At 39.8% G+C, this 13,856-nt stretch overlaps 1 protein-coding gene and 1 pseudogene across 3 annotated transcripts in view; both read right to left on the bottom strand.

Moving 5' to 3' along the window:
• The window catches only part of GLG1 (golgi glycoprotein 1), a 150,094-nt gene that overhangs the window by 72,850 nt on the left and 63,388 nt on the right, over positions 1 to 13,856 (bottom strand). The gene's annotated exons all lie outside the window — the stretch shown is intronic.
• LOC132510159 (STING ER exit protein-like) lies at positions 8,929 to 9,593 on the bottom strand (annotated as a pseudogene).

The raw sequence follows: 13,856 nt of genomic DNA on the forward strand, positions 1-13,856 counted from the left end.
ACCACTTCAGACCCAGGGACACATACAGACTGAAAGTGAGGGGACGGAAAAAGATTCCATGCAAATGGAAATCAAAAGAAAGCTGGAGTAGCAATTCTCATATCTGACAAAATAGACTTTAAAATAAAGACTATTACAAGAGACAAAAAAGGACACTACATAATGATCAAGGGATCAATCCAACAAGAAGATATAACAACTGTAAATATTTATGCACCCAACATAGGAGCACCTCAATACATAAGGCAAATGCTAATAACAGCCATAAAAGGGGAAATGGACAGTAACAAAATAATAGTAGGGGACTTTAAGTGGGGACACCCCACTTTCACCAATGGACAGATAATCCAAAATGAAAATAAATAAGGAAACACAAGCTTTAAATGACACATTAAACAAGATGGACTTAATTGATATTTATAGTACATTCCATCCAAAAACAACAGAATACACTTTCTTCTCAAGTGCTCATGGAACATTCTCCAGGATAGACCATATCTTGGGTCACAAATGAAGCCTTGGTAAATTTAAGAAAATTGAAATCGTATCAAGTATCTCTTCTGACCACAAGCTATGAGACTAGATATGAATTACAGGAAAAAACTGTAAAAAATACAAACACATGGAGGCTAAAGAATACACTACTTAATAACCAAGAGATCACTGAAGAAACCAAAGAGGAAATCAAAAAATACCTAGAAACAAACGACAATGAAAACACAATGACCCAAAACCTACGGGATGCAGCAAAAGCAGTTCTAAGAGGCAAGTTTATAGCAATACAATCCTACCTCAAGAAACAAGAAGAATCTCAAATAAACAACCTAACCTTACACCTAAAGCAATTAGAGAAAGAACAACAACAACAACAAAAAAACCCCAAAGTTAGCAGAAGGAAAGAAATCATAAAGATCAGTTCAGAAATAAAAGGAAACAACAGCAAAGATCAATGAAACTAAAACCTGGTTCTTTGAGAAGATAAACAAAATTGATAAACCATTAGCCAGACTCTTCAAGAAAAAAGGAAGACTCAAATCAACAGAATTAGAAATGAAAAAGGAGAAGTAACAACTGACACTGCAGAAATACAAAGGATCCTGAGAGATTACTACAAGCAACTATATGCCAATAAAATGGACAACCTGGAAGAAATGGACAAATTCTTAGAAAAGCACAACCTTCCGACACTGAAACAGGAAGAAATAGAAAATATAAACAGACCAATCACAAGGACCGAAATTGAAACTGTGATTAAAAATCTTCCACCAAGCAAAAGCCCAGGGCCACATGGCTTCACAGGCAAATTCTATCAAACATATAGAGAAGAGCTAACACCTATCCTTCTCAAACTCTTCCAAAATATAGCAGAGGGAGGAACACTCCCAAACTCATTCTATGAGGCCACCATCACCCTGATACCAAAACCAAAGATGTCACAAAAAAAGAAAACTACAGGCCAATATCTCTGATAAACATAGATGCAAAAATCCTCAACAAAATACTAGCAAACAGAATCCAACAGCACATTAACAGGATCATACAGGGACTTCCCTGGTGGCTCAATGGTTAGGAATCTGCCTGCCAATGCAGGGGACATGGGTTCAATCCCTGGCTCGGGAGGATCCCACATGCCATGAAGCAACTGGCCCATGTGCCACAACTACTGGGCTTGCGCTCTGGAGCCCACAAGCCACAAGTGCTGAGCCCATGTGCCACGGCTGCTGAGGCCCGCACATCTGGAGCCCATGCTCTGCAACAGAAAAAGCCACTGTAGTGAGAGGCACATGCACTGCAACAAAGAGTAGCCCCCACTCACAGCAACTAGAGAGAGCCTGTGCACAGCAACAAAGACCCAACACAGACAAAAATAAATAAGTAAAATATTAAAAAATAAATTTAAAAAAAACTTAAAAAAAAAAAGGATCATACACCATGATCAAGTGGGGTTTATCCCAGGAATGCAAGGATTCTTCAATATACGCAAATCAATCAATGTGATACACCATATTAACAAACTGAAGGAGAAAAACCACATGATCATCTCAGTAGATGCAGAAAAAGCTTTTGACAAAATTCAACACCCATTTATGATAAAAACCCTCCAGAAAGTAGGCATAGAGGGAACTTACCTCAACATAATAAATGCCATATATGACAAACCCACAGCCAACATCGTTTTTAATGGTGAAAAACTGAAATCATTTCCACTAAGATCAGGAACAAGACAAGGTTGCCCACTCTCACCACTATTATTCAACATAGTTTTGGAAGTTTTAGCCACAGCAATCAGAGAAGAAAAAGAAATAAAAGGAATCTAAATCAGAAAAGAAGAAGTAAAGCTGTCTCTGTTTGCAGATGACATGATACTATACATAGAGATTCCTAAAGACTCTATCAGAAAACTTCTAGAGCTAATTAATGAATTCAGTAAAGTAGCAGGATACAAAATTAATGCACAGAAATTGCTTGCATTCCTATACACTAATGATGAAAAATCTGAAAGAGAAATTAAGGAAACACTCCCATTTACCATTGCAACAAAAAGAATAAAATACCTAGGAATAAACCTACCTAAGGAGACAAAAGACCTGTATGAAGAAAACTATAAGACACTGATGAAAGAAATTAAAGATGAGACACACAGATAGAGAGATATACCATGTTCTTGGACTGGAAGAATAAACATTTTGAAAATGACTATACTGCCCAAAGCAATCTACAGATTCAATGCAATCCCTATCAAACTACCAATGGCATTTTTCACAGACCTAGAACAAAAAATTGCACAATTTGTATGGAAACACAAAAGACCCCGAACAGCCAAAGCAATCTTGAGAAAGAAAAATGGAGCTGGAGGAATCAGGCTCCCCGACTTCAGACTATACTACAAAGCTACAGTAATCAAGACAATATGGTACTGGCACAAAAAACAGAAATATAGATCAATGGAACAGGATAGAAAGCCCAGAGATAAACCCACACACATATAGTCACCTTATCTTTGATAAAGAAGGCAAGAGTATACAATGGAGAAAAGACAGCTTCTTCAATAAGTGGTTGTGGGAAAACTGGACAGCTACATGTAAAAGAATGAAATTAGAACACTTCTTAACACCATACACAAAAAGAAACTCAAAATAGATTAAAGACCTAAATGTTAGGCCAGACACTATAAAACTCTTAGAAGAAAACTTAGGCAGAACACTCTATGACATAAATCACAACAAGATCCTTTTTGACTCACCTCCTAGAGAAATGGAAATAAAAACAAAAATAAACAAATGGGACCTAATGAAACTTAAAAGCTTTTGCACAGCAAAGGAAACCATAAAAAAGACGAAAAGACAACCCTCAGAATGGGAGAAAATATTTGCAAATGAAGCAACTGACAAAGGATTAATCTCCAAAATATACAAGCAGCTCATGCGGCTCAATATCAAAAAAACAAACAACCCAATCCAAAAATAGGCAGAAGACCGAAATAGACATTTCTCCAAAGAAGACATACAGATAGATGGCCAAAAAACACAGAAAAAGATGCTCAATATCACTAATTATTACAGAAATGCAAATCAAAAGTACAATGAGGTATCACCTCACACCAGTCAGAATGGCCATCATCAAAAAATCTACAAACAATAAATGCTGGAGAGGGTGTGGAGAAAAGGGAACCCTCTTGCACTGTTGGTGGGAATGTAAATTGATACAGCCACTATGGAAAACAGTATGGAGGTTCCTTAAAAAACTAAAACTAGAACTACCATATGACCCAGCAAACCCACTACTGGGCATATACCCTGAGAAAACGATAATTCAAAAAGAATCATGTACCTCAATGTTCACTGCAGCACTATTTACAATAGCCAGGACATGGAAGCAACCTAAGTGTCCACTGACATATGAATGGATAAAGAAGATGTGGCACATATATACAATGGAATATTACTCAGCCATAAAAAGAGACAAAATTGAGTTATTTGTAGTGAGGTGGATGAACCTAGAGTCTGTCATACAGAGTGAAGTAAGTCAGAAAGAGAAAAACAAATACCGTTGCTAACACATATTTATGGAATCTCAAAAAAAAAAAATTGGTTCTGACGAACCTAGGGACAGGACAGGAACAAAGACACAGACATAGAGAATGGACTTGAGGACACAGGGAGGGGGAAGGGTAAGCTGGGACGAGTAGCAATGACATATATACACTACCAAATGTAAAACAGAGAGCTAGTGGGAAGCAGCCGCATAGCACAGGAAGATCAGCTCAGTGCTTTGTGACCACCTAGAGGGGTGGGATAGGGAGGGAGGGAGGGAGATGCAAGATGGAGGGGATATGGGAATATATGCATACATATAGCTGATTGTTACACAGCAGAAACTAACCCACACTGTAAAGCAATTATACTCCAATATACATGTTAAAAACAAACAAACAAACAAAGCAACCAATCCCCCCAAAACCAAAGAAAGGTAGACAGGATGAATAAACAGAACTAGTGCTCTAGACTGATTTGTTTAATGAATTCAGATGCCCGCAGCTTGGGTAAGAAACTGCTAATTAGATCAACTAGGGATCTGGTTTAGCTCTTTGAATAACCACAACAGATTATAAAAAAAAACTTTGCTTAGTTCATTTGCCTTTTCTAAATCAATGACTTAAATGTTTGGGGTATTATTGTACTTTAATCTCCTAACTGGGTAAATTAAGCTGAAACAGTTGATTTTAAGGCTTAATACCCCTAAGCCCTTCCTCTAGTTCTGTAAACTCAGTATGGGCTTTAAGGGATAGAACTGTGGAGAAAGAACAATAGACTAGCAGAAGTATTTAGCTATAGAAGCTCTGTGATTTTATTTATTTATTTTTAATATTTATTTATTATTTTATTTATTTATTTTCTCCTTTATTTTTTTTGGCTGTGTCGGGTCTTAGTTGCGGCACATGGGCTTCTCCCTAGTCGTGGCTTGAGGGTTTTCTCTCTCTAGTTGTGGCACGCAGGCTCCAGGGTGCGTGGAATCTGTAGTTTGCAGCACGTGGGCTGTCTAGTTGAGGCACGCAGGCTCAGTAGTTGCGGTGCACAGGCTTAGTTGCCCCATGGTATGTGGGATTTTAGTTCCCTGACCAGGGATTGAACCCGCATCCCCTGCATTGGAAGGTGGATTCTTTACCACTGGACCACCAGAGAAGTCCCTAGAAGCTCTGTGATTTTAGATGGGTCACTTCTCTAGACCCCCAAGGACAGGCTTTGGACTATAACAGGGATTTCACCACCTAGGATCCATGACAGACTTAGGAGTGAGACTGTCCTGAAACTGAATACAAACTTCTGTGTGCAAGTATATTTTCCTGAGAAGAGAATCCACAGCTGTCATCATAATCTCAAAAAGATCCATAAGTAAGTCAGAAAGACAGATATAGCATGATATTGCTTATATGCGTAATCTAAAAAAAAGACACAAAACAGAGATACAAAACAGATACAGACTCACAAACTTAGAGAACAAATTTATGGTTACCAGGGGGGATAGGGAGAGGGATAGTTAGGGAGTTTGGGATTGACATGTACACACTGCTATATTTAAAATGGGTAACCAGGGACTTCCCTGGTGGTGCAGTGGTTAACAATCCTCCTGCTAATGCAGGGGACACAGGTTCGAGCCCTGGTCCAGGAAGATCCCACATGTCACAGAGCAACTAAGCCCGTGTGCCACAACTCCTGAGCCTGTGTTCTAGAGCCCGCAAGCCACAACTACTGAAGCCCGTGTGCTACAACTACCGAAGCCCGGACACCTAGAGCCCGTGCTCCGCAACAGGAGAAACCACCGCAATGAGAAGCCCGCACACAAGGAAGAGTAGCCCCCGCTCGCTGCAACTAGAGAAAGCCCGCATGCAGCAACAAAGACCCATCCCAGCCATAAATAAATACATAAATAAATAAGTAAAAATAAAACTAAAAAAATGGATAACTAACAAGGACCTCTTGTATAGCACAGGGAACTCTGCTCAATATTACGTAACAACATAAATGGGAAAAGACTTTGAAAAAGCACAGATACATGTATATGTATAACTGAATCACTTTGCTGTACACCTAAAACTAACATAACATTGTTAATCAACTATACTCCAATATAAAATAAAAAGTTAAAAACAAAAGAACACTGGACAGGGCTTCCCTGGTGGCGCAGTGGTTTAGAGTCCACCTGCCGATGCAGGGGACACAGGTTCGTGCCCTGGTCTGGGAAGATCCCACATGCCGCGGAGCAGCTGGGCCCGTGAGCCATGGCTGCTGAGCCTGTGCTCCGCAACAGAAGAGGCTACAACAGTGAGAGGCCCGCATACGGCAAAAAAAAAAAAAAAACAAAAGAACACTGGACAGCCTTCAAGACAATACTATGGCAGTCTTCAGGATAATAATCAAAGCCAACAATGCACTGAAGTACAGTTGACCCTTGAACAACATGAGTTTGAACTATATGGGTCCACTTATATTTGGATTTTTTAAAATAAATGCACACTATGGTTTAAAAAAAAAAAGAAACACGGGTCTAAGATGGTCGAGATTCTTTCCAGCTTTCTGAGTCTATAAAAGCTGAGATGTGGAACACAAAAATAGAGTATTTGTTGAATTCCACACCTTTTAATGCAGGTAATTTTTGTATTATGATTATGGTTTCCTACTACTTCATCTTAATCATTCTATGCTGGTCAAAGTCACAACAAACAGGTTTCAGAATATACTGCTGAAAAGCTTGAGTCTCGATGTTCTCAATTAATTCAACCATCACATTCACTTAAGAGGATGATTTTTGCAAAGAGTAGAAGTCTGGAACTACGATTTCCCCAAAGGCGTACAGACTGAGTTAATGAGTCTGGCAAGAGAAATTAAAGGATTCACAACACTAACTTGGAAGTTGTCCCAGTTTCTGAAACAGAAATCTTGGGAATTAGACTGTATCTAAAATATGAAACATTCTATAGTCACATCCACTGAAGTTGAACTACCCACCAGATCACACCTGATACTAAATTAAGTGGCAAGAGACTCTGTTTATTAATCACTAAGAGAAAACAAAAAAACAACAAAACAGGAAATCAGTAGCATTGGTGCTTTCACGGCCTTGCAAAAATCTGAAGGCTGAGCAACAGCGCGATGCTTCCTTCTGATTAGAAACATTCTGCTACAGTAGTAAGTAAATTCTTCTTTTGGGAGTTACATTAAAAACCCCGTAAACTTCCAATCATATAAGCAATTCATTTATTAACTTGGCCCAAACCACTTCACTCCTGCCCACCAAAAAAGCACACTGAAAATAATGTAGTTGGTAATGATTAGATAAACTCAGTCGTTTAGTCTGGGTAAACTTCCCCTGAGCAAGTGTAAACTGAATATTAACCCTCAGTCAGATTCATAACTAAGTTCCTTTAGTGCCTTATTCTGGCTGAGTCAGAATTAATTTTTTAATAAATTTATTTATTTATTTTTGGCTGCATTGGGTCTTCATTGCTGCGTGCGGGCTTTCTCTCGTTGCGGCAAGCGGGGGCTACTCTTCATTCTGGTGCAGAGGCTTATTGGGGTGGCTTCTCTTGTTGCGGAGCATGGGCTCTAGGCGCGCAGGCTTCAGTAGCTGTGGCTCATGGGCTCTAGAGCATAGGCTAAGTAGTTGTGGTGCACGGGCTTAGCTGCTCCGCAGCATGTGGGATCTTCCCAGACCAGGCCTTGAATCCATGTCCCCTACATTGGCAGGCGGATTCTTAACCACTGCACCACCAGGGAAGTCCCCCAGAATTAATTTTTATTTGTACCCAGGATAGCTGCTAAGTATTGTTTTTCCAAAAGAACAGTGATAAACATAAGCTTCATGCCCTCCAACTGTGCTCTGATTCACTAAAGAGTTTTGCTTTTGTATGATTCTTTAACATTCATCCATCTTTTCAGAAAGGATTTACGTACAGGTTCAGTGCGACATAAAAAGAAAAGGTATGAAACAGAGTTACAGATGCTGGCTCTCAAGTAAATTACTGTGGTAGAGGAGGTAAAACACGAGTCTGTACCTAACGATCACACGAAGTTGAATGTGGAGTTGAAGGAGCTGATATCTTAAAGAACGAAAGAAGTACCACCACCCCTCATGAGTTAGGATGATAGAATCAGAGAGAGTCTAATGGAGGAGGGAACAATTGAGTTCAGCCTTAAAAGGAGGTTGTGATTTGGTGATGTAATACTGTGTCTAGGTTGAGGCAGATGAGAGGGGGGCTGTGAACACTAGGTGTGGAGGAGTTTGAAAGGTATATTCTGTACAGAGGGCAGAGACCTGAGCAAGAAAGTGAGGAACTCTGGTGACCATTCTTAGGCTTACATATTTGGCATCTCCTAATACACAGTGAGATAACTACAAAATTTTAATAAAATCCCAACATTGGTCTAACAGTGGTTTGCCATCATCCATATTAATATGTTATGGTAAACTCAGTGCAGAGAGTGGTGCTTCAATTTACTGTTATTTACCTCTGTGCTCCCCCAATGGGTGGTGGGGTTAACAACAGGTAAATAATGTATAATTACTTTTTAATAATCTTTAAACATTTCATTAACTTTGAAGAAGGAATAAGAACAGCTACTTTAGAAACTGGAGACACTCAAGCACTGATCTATTCATAGAGATTTTACACAGTTCAAGAAGTGTACATCATAGGGGCAAAAAATAGTACAGAAGACCTATATACAGAAAGATTCAGACAAATCCATTTCTAGAAAGCAGATCATATGGACTCACAGACTTCACTGAATCTAGGAGAATCAAAGGGAAACAACATAAAGCCTTCTGCTGGGGCATAAAGGTAGGAACCACTCCATGTAGTCTAAGAAAAGCTCTTTTTCCTCTTGATCTAAATGTTTGCTTCCAGCTGGGTTCAGAGAAAGGTCCTGATCATTTGAACTGATTGTTAGTCAAAGTCCCTTTCATGTTTGCTTTCTTGGCTTCTAGTTCAGCTAGCTCTTGCAACTGCCTGTTGCTCAGGACTTTGCGTTCCAACTGTTTTTCAATCACTTTGGCATTCTGTGCACACAAGTCAGCAACTTCCCCAGCCTCAATCTTCTCTTCCTCTTCATCAATAGCAGACACAGTGACAGAGCTGAACGTGCCCATGTCTTTAGTCCATTTGGTCATTATCACCTTCTTAGGAGGCTCTTGTTTCTGGGTATATGTATTTCATTTTCCCAAAACCCTGGCCAAACCTGACTACTGCTCCATCCACAATGGAGGTCATGGGAGCATTCTTCAGCTGGGACTGGCAGAAGAGTGGCAGTCTACACTTCGTACACTTCTTCCTGTGCTGTCCTTCCACACCTTCAGGCCTCCAAAGATACATAGTACCTTCAACTTGTGTTACAAAATTTGTGACTGTGTTTGGCAGCATCAATTACATAGACCAATCCTGGGGAGTCATGGGTAATTTCTCTGACAGTCCAGTACCAGGACCATCTGGCAACACGAAGAGTAACAGACATCAAGGGGCTTCTCACCATCATCATATTACTCCCCAGGTCAAAGCTGTTGGAGCAGACGACTGACCAGGGCACTACTTTAGGTGTAGTTCAGAGAAACAGCCCAAAAACTCAACACCAAGAATGTTACTCAATGTTACTTCTATAGAAACATGATACAATTTAAAGGGATAAAAGATAAATAGGCAAGATCCCCCACACACAAATTAGGGCCCATTTAACCCTGGTTCTTGGACAGTCAGGGGACTATGATGAGGTCAAGACTTACTTGTCTTATACCTTTAAAATGAAAAATATCCTCAATGGCCTTTAATTCTAATTATATATATATATATCCATATCTATATCTATATCTATATTATAGTGGGAATTAGCAAACGGTTCTGCTCTGGTTCAGGTAACACACTTACTCATAGATAAAAAATACTGGCAAGACTTGCTGCTTTGTCAAGTACTAATTCATTCACCTTCAATGAGGCTTCAGCTCTATTTTAAAAAGATTAAAGCACAACAACCTGGCTAATTACTGGACTTAACAGCTCACACACCAAGACCGAGCAGCTCTTGACTCACTGACTGAATGCTCCATATCCATGAAGATGCTATGCACCAAATTCACTTTGAGAAGTCAAATTACATCTTATTTTTGACTAAGAAAACTCTAAAACTTGTCCAAATGACCAAATGGAAACACTCAAAATTAATAAAATTTATCATCTTCTGTGCCCAGAGCAGGGAATGACAAATAAGGATATAGTAATCTAGTTACTGAACAAAAACTGCATCATTACATTATGGCCCAAAGGATACACACTGGATTATCATTTTACAAATCTTAAAGTTTATTAAGAAATGTAAATTACAGGGCTTCCCTGGTGGCGCAGTGGTTGAGAGTCCGCCTGCCGATGCAGGGGACACGGGTTTGTGCCCCGGTCCGGGAAGATCCCACATGCCGCGGAGCGGCTAGGCCCGTGAGCCATGGCCGCTGAGCCTGCGTGTCCGGAGCCTGTGCTCTGCAACGGGAGAGGCCACAACAGTGAGAGGCCCGCGTACCGCAAAAAAAAAAAAAAAAATGTAAATTACAAAACCAAGTAATTTTCTGTACTATAAGAAATATTGTGAAGTTTTTCCCCATCCCCCCCCATTTTTCTATTATGAATCAGAAATAAAGGTACCTATAAACTGTAGGAGACAGGTCATCCTCAAAAGAATGTTTAGAGATATTTCTTTCACATACAGAGCTCATTCAACCTTTTCATCAACCTTCCATTTGGGACTGCCTAATATTGAAGAAATACAGGGATGGTTTTGTAGTGACAAGCGCTTTAAAATCCAATTATGGCCTTGCAAGGACTCTGCCTCGCTTCACCATCGTGAATGAATTTTTCTGAAACTAAATCATCCTCATGAGAGCCTACTATCAGCAAGGAGAAAAAAGTTACCTCCTACCAACTCTTTTTTTTCTCCCTAGGAGACAACTTAGAAATTCAGAATCCAATTTAGTCCTAATTTGGGGGGGGCGGGGAAGAAAAAAGTCAGGCATTCTATCAAATGCTTGGCCAGATTCCCCTTTAACCTTCAAGGGAAAGAATCTTGGACAGGTCTGTCAACATGGCTTCCAGCCATGACAGGCACACAGATGCAAAGAGATAAAAGACCTTGTTTTTCATTGCCCAGTTTCCTGGATAAAGTCAGTTTTGGTGCCCATGTTACAAGAGTGGCACCTAGAGCATTATCATTCAGTCTAAAGTGCCTAACGTTTATAAACTATTTTGCAGACAATTCATCAAAAAGGACATACTTCCTCTGAACTGTGAGGCTGCAATGACTACTACTACGCCAACACTACAAAAATACAGCACCAAAATTATTCTGAAATAGCTACTTACAGTATTTTTCATACCTCATAAAAACAGACACCATATAATAGATCCCCTCATTTCATCGTGTTTGAGAGGAAACATGGTAGAAAGAATTCTGGATTAGGAGCCAAAAAACTTAAGTTCCACTGTATATTGATTGCATAACAAGCCTTGATCAAGTCACATAATTCTTCAGGCTTCAAATTTCATGTCTACAAAACAGATAAATCCTGCTTTGCGTACTTCACAGGGCTGTTATGAGTAGAATTATTTAAAAGGCCTTTGAAAATTATACAGGGCCTTTCAAATATAAGATAATACTGGCCCTTCAGTCTCTGCACATAATCTAATCAAATAAACATCAAAAGCAACATTACTGCTTTCTAGTAGTCCATAATTCATGCAGGAGAAGAATAAGAATTCAAAATAAATGACATACATATTTGATTGTATTTGTATATACTATCTCTGAAAGGACACATAAAAATATTGACTTTCACTATATACCCTTTTGCACTTTTTGAATTATGTACCACATGCAAAAAAGAAGAAAAAAGAAGAAAAATCAAAGATAATTCCACTTTAAGACATAAACATAGACACCTTTGAAAATATCTGGAATACATATTCATGGTTGGGGCACCAAGGAAATTTAATGATATACCCTCCTCAGTCCGTATTTTTCTCTTTTTTCTCTTCCACTGTCTATTCCAAATAGGGTAGTGGTGGGGAGGAAATATGGAATATCAACATCTTCTGGGACATGGCAAGTGGAAATCTGGCCCTTTTAAGAGTCCTACAGGGGACTTCCCTGGTGGGGCTGTGGTTAAGAATCTGCCTGCCAATGCAGGGGACATGGGTTCGAGCCCTGGTTCAGGAAGATCCCACATGCCATGGAGCAACTAAGCCCAAGCGACACAACTACTGAGCCTGCGCTCTAGAGCCAGCAAGCCACAACTACTGAAGCCCACGTGCCCTAGAGCCCACAGGCCGCAACTACTGAGACCGTGTGCTGCAACTACTGAAGCCTGCACACCTAGAGCCCACGCTCCACAATAAGAGAAGCCACCGCAATGAGAAGCCTGCGCACCACAACGAAGAGCAGCCCCTGCTCGCCGCAACTAGAGAAAGGCTGCGCACAGCAACGAAGACCCAGCACAGACAAAAATAAAATAAATGAATGAATGAATGAAAGAAGAAATGTGTATTTAAAAAAAAAGAAAGAGTCCTACATTGGTAGTTCTACTCTAAGAAAAGCACATTAACAATTTCTGGCCTAGTTTTCCCAGTGTGGTCAACTGTTACATGGGAGTTTTAAAATGAGAGATGAAAACAAAATTCTCTGAAGAACATTATAGGAATTATGAGAAGAATGTCATCCTCATACACTGTTGGTGGAATTGTAAACTGATGCAACAGCTATGGAAACAGTACAGAGATTCTTCAAAAATTTACAAATAGAACTACCATACGATTCAGCAATTCTCCTCCTGGGTATTACCTGAGGAAAACAAAAACACTAATTTGAAAAGATATAAGCACCCCTATGCTCACTGCAGCATTATTTACAATAACAAAGATATGGAAGCAGCCTAAGTGCCCATCAACAGACGAATGGATAAAGACGATATGGTACACACACATACACACACACATAATGGAATATTACTCAGACATAAAAAAGAATGAAATCTTGTCATTTGCAACAACATGGATGAACCCAGAGGGTATTATGCTAAGTGAAATAAATCAGACAGAGAAAGACAAACACTGTATGATATCACTTATATGTGGAATCTTAAAAAAAAAACACAAATGAACAAACATAACAAAACATAAACAGAGTTACAGATACAGAAAAGAAACAGATGTCTACCAGGGAGAAGGAGGGTAGGAGGAAGTAAGAAATAGGAGAGGGGTATTAAGAGGTATAAACTTCCAATTGCAAAATAAATGTCATGGGTATGAAATGTACAGTGTGGGGGATAGAGTCACTAACCATGTAATATCTCTGTATGGTGACATATGCAACTGGACTTATCATGGTGATCATTTTGGAATGAGGAGAAACATTGAATCACTATGTTGTATAACAGCAGCTAACATAGTGTTGTAGGTCAATTATACTTCAAGAACAAACAAATAAACAAACAAACTCATAGAAAAAGACATCAGATTTTTTTTTTTTTTTTTTTTTTTGCGGTACGCGGGCCTCTCACTGCTGTGGCCTCTCCCATTATGGAGCACAGGCTCCGGACGCGCAGGCTCAGCGGCCATGGTTCACGGGCCCAGCCGCTCCGCGGCATGTGGGATCTTCCTGGACCGGGGCACGAACCCGTGTCCCCTGCATCGGCATGCGGACTCTCAACCACTGCGCCACCAGGGAAGCCCAAGACATCAGATTTGTGGTTACCAGAGAAGAAGGGCAGGGGGTGGGGAGGGTAAGAGGAATTGGACAAAGGCAATCAAAAAGTACAAACTTTCAGTT

Source organism: Lagenorhynchus albirostris, chromosome 19, assembly GCF_949774975.1.
Source record: "Lagenorhynchus albirostris chromosome 19, mLagAlb1.1, whole genome shotgun sequence".
Classification (NCBI taxonomy): Eukaryota; Metazoa; Chordata; class Mammalia; order Artiodactyla; family Delphinidae; genus Lagenorhynchus; species Lagenorhynchus albirostris.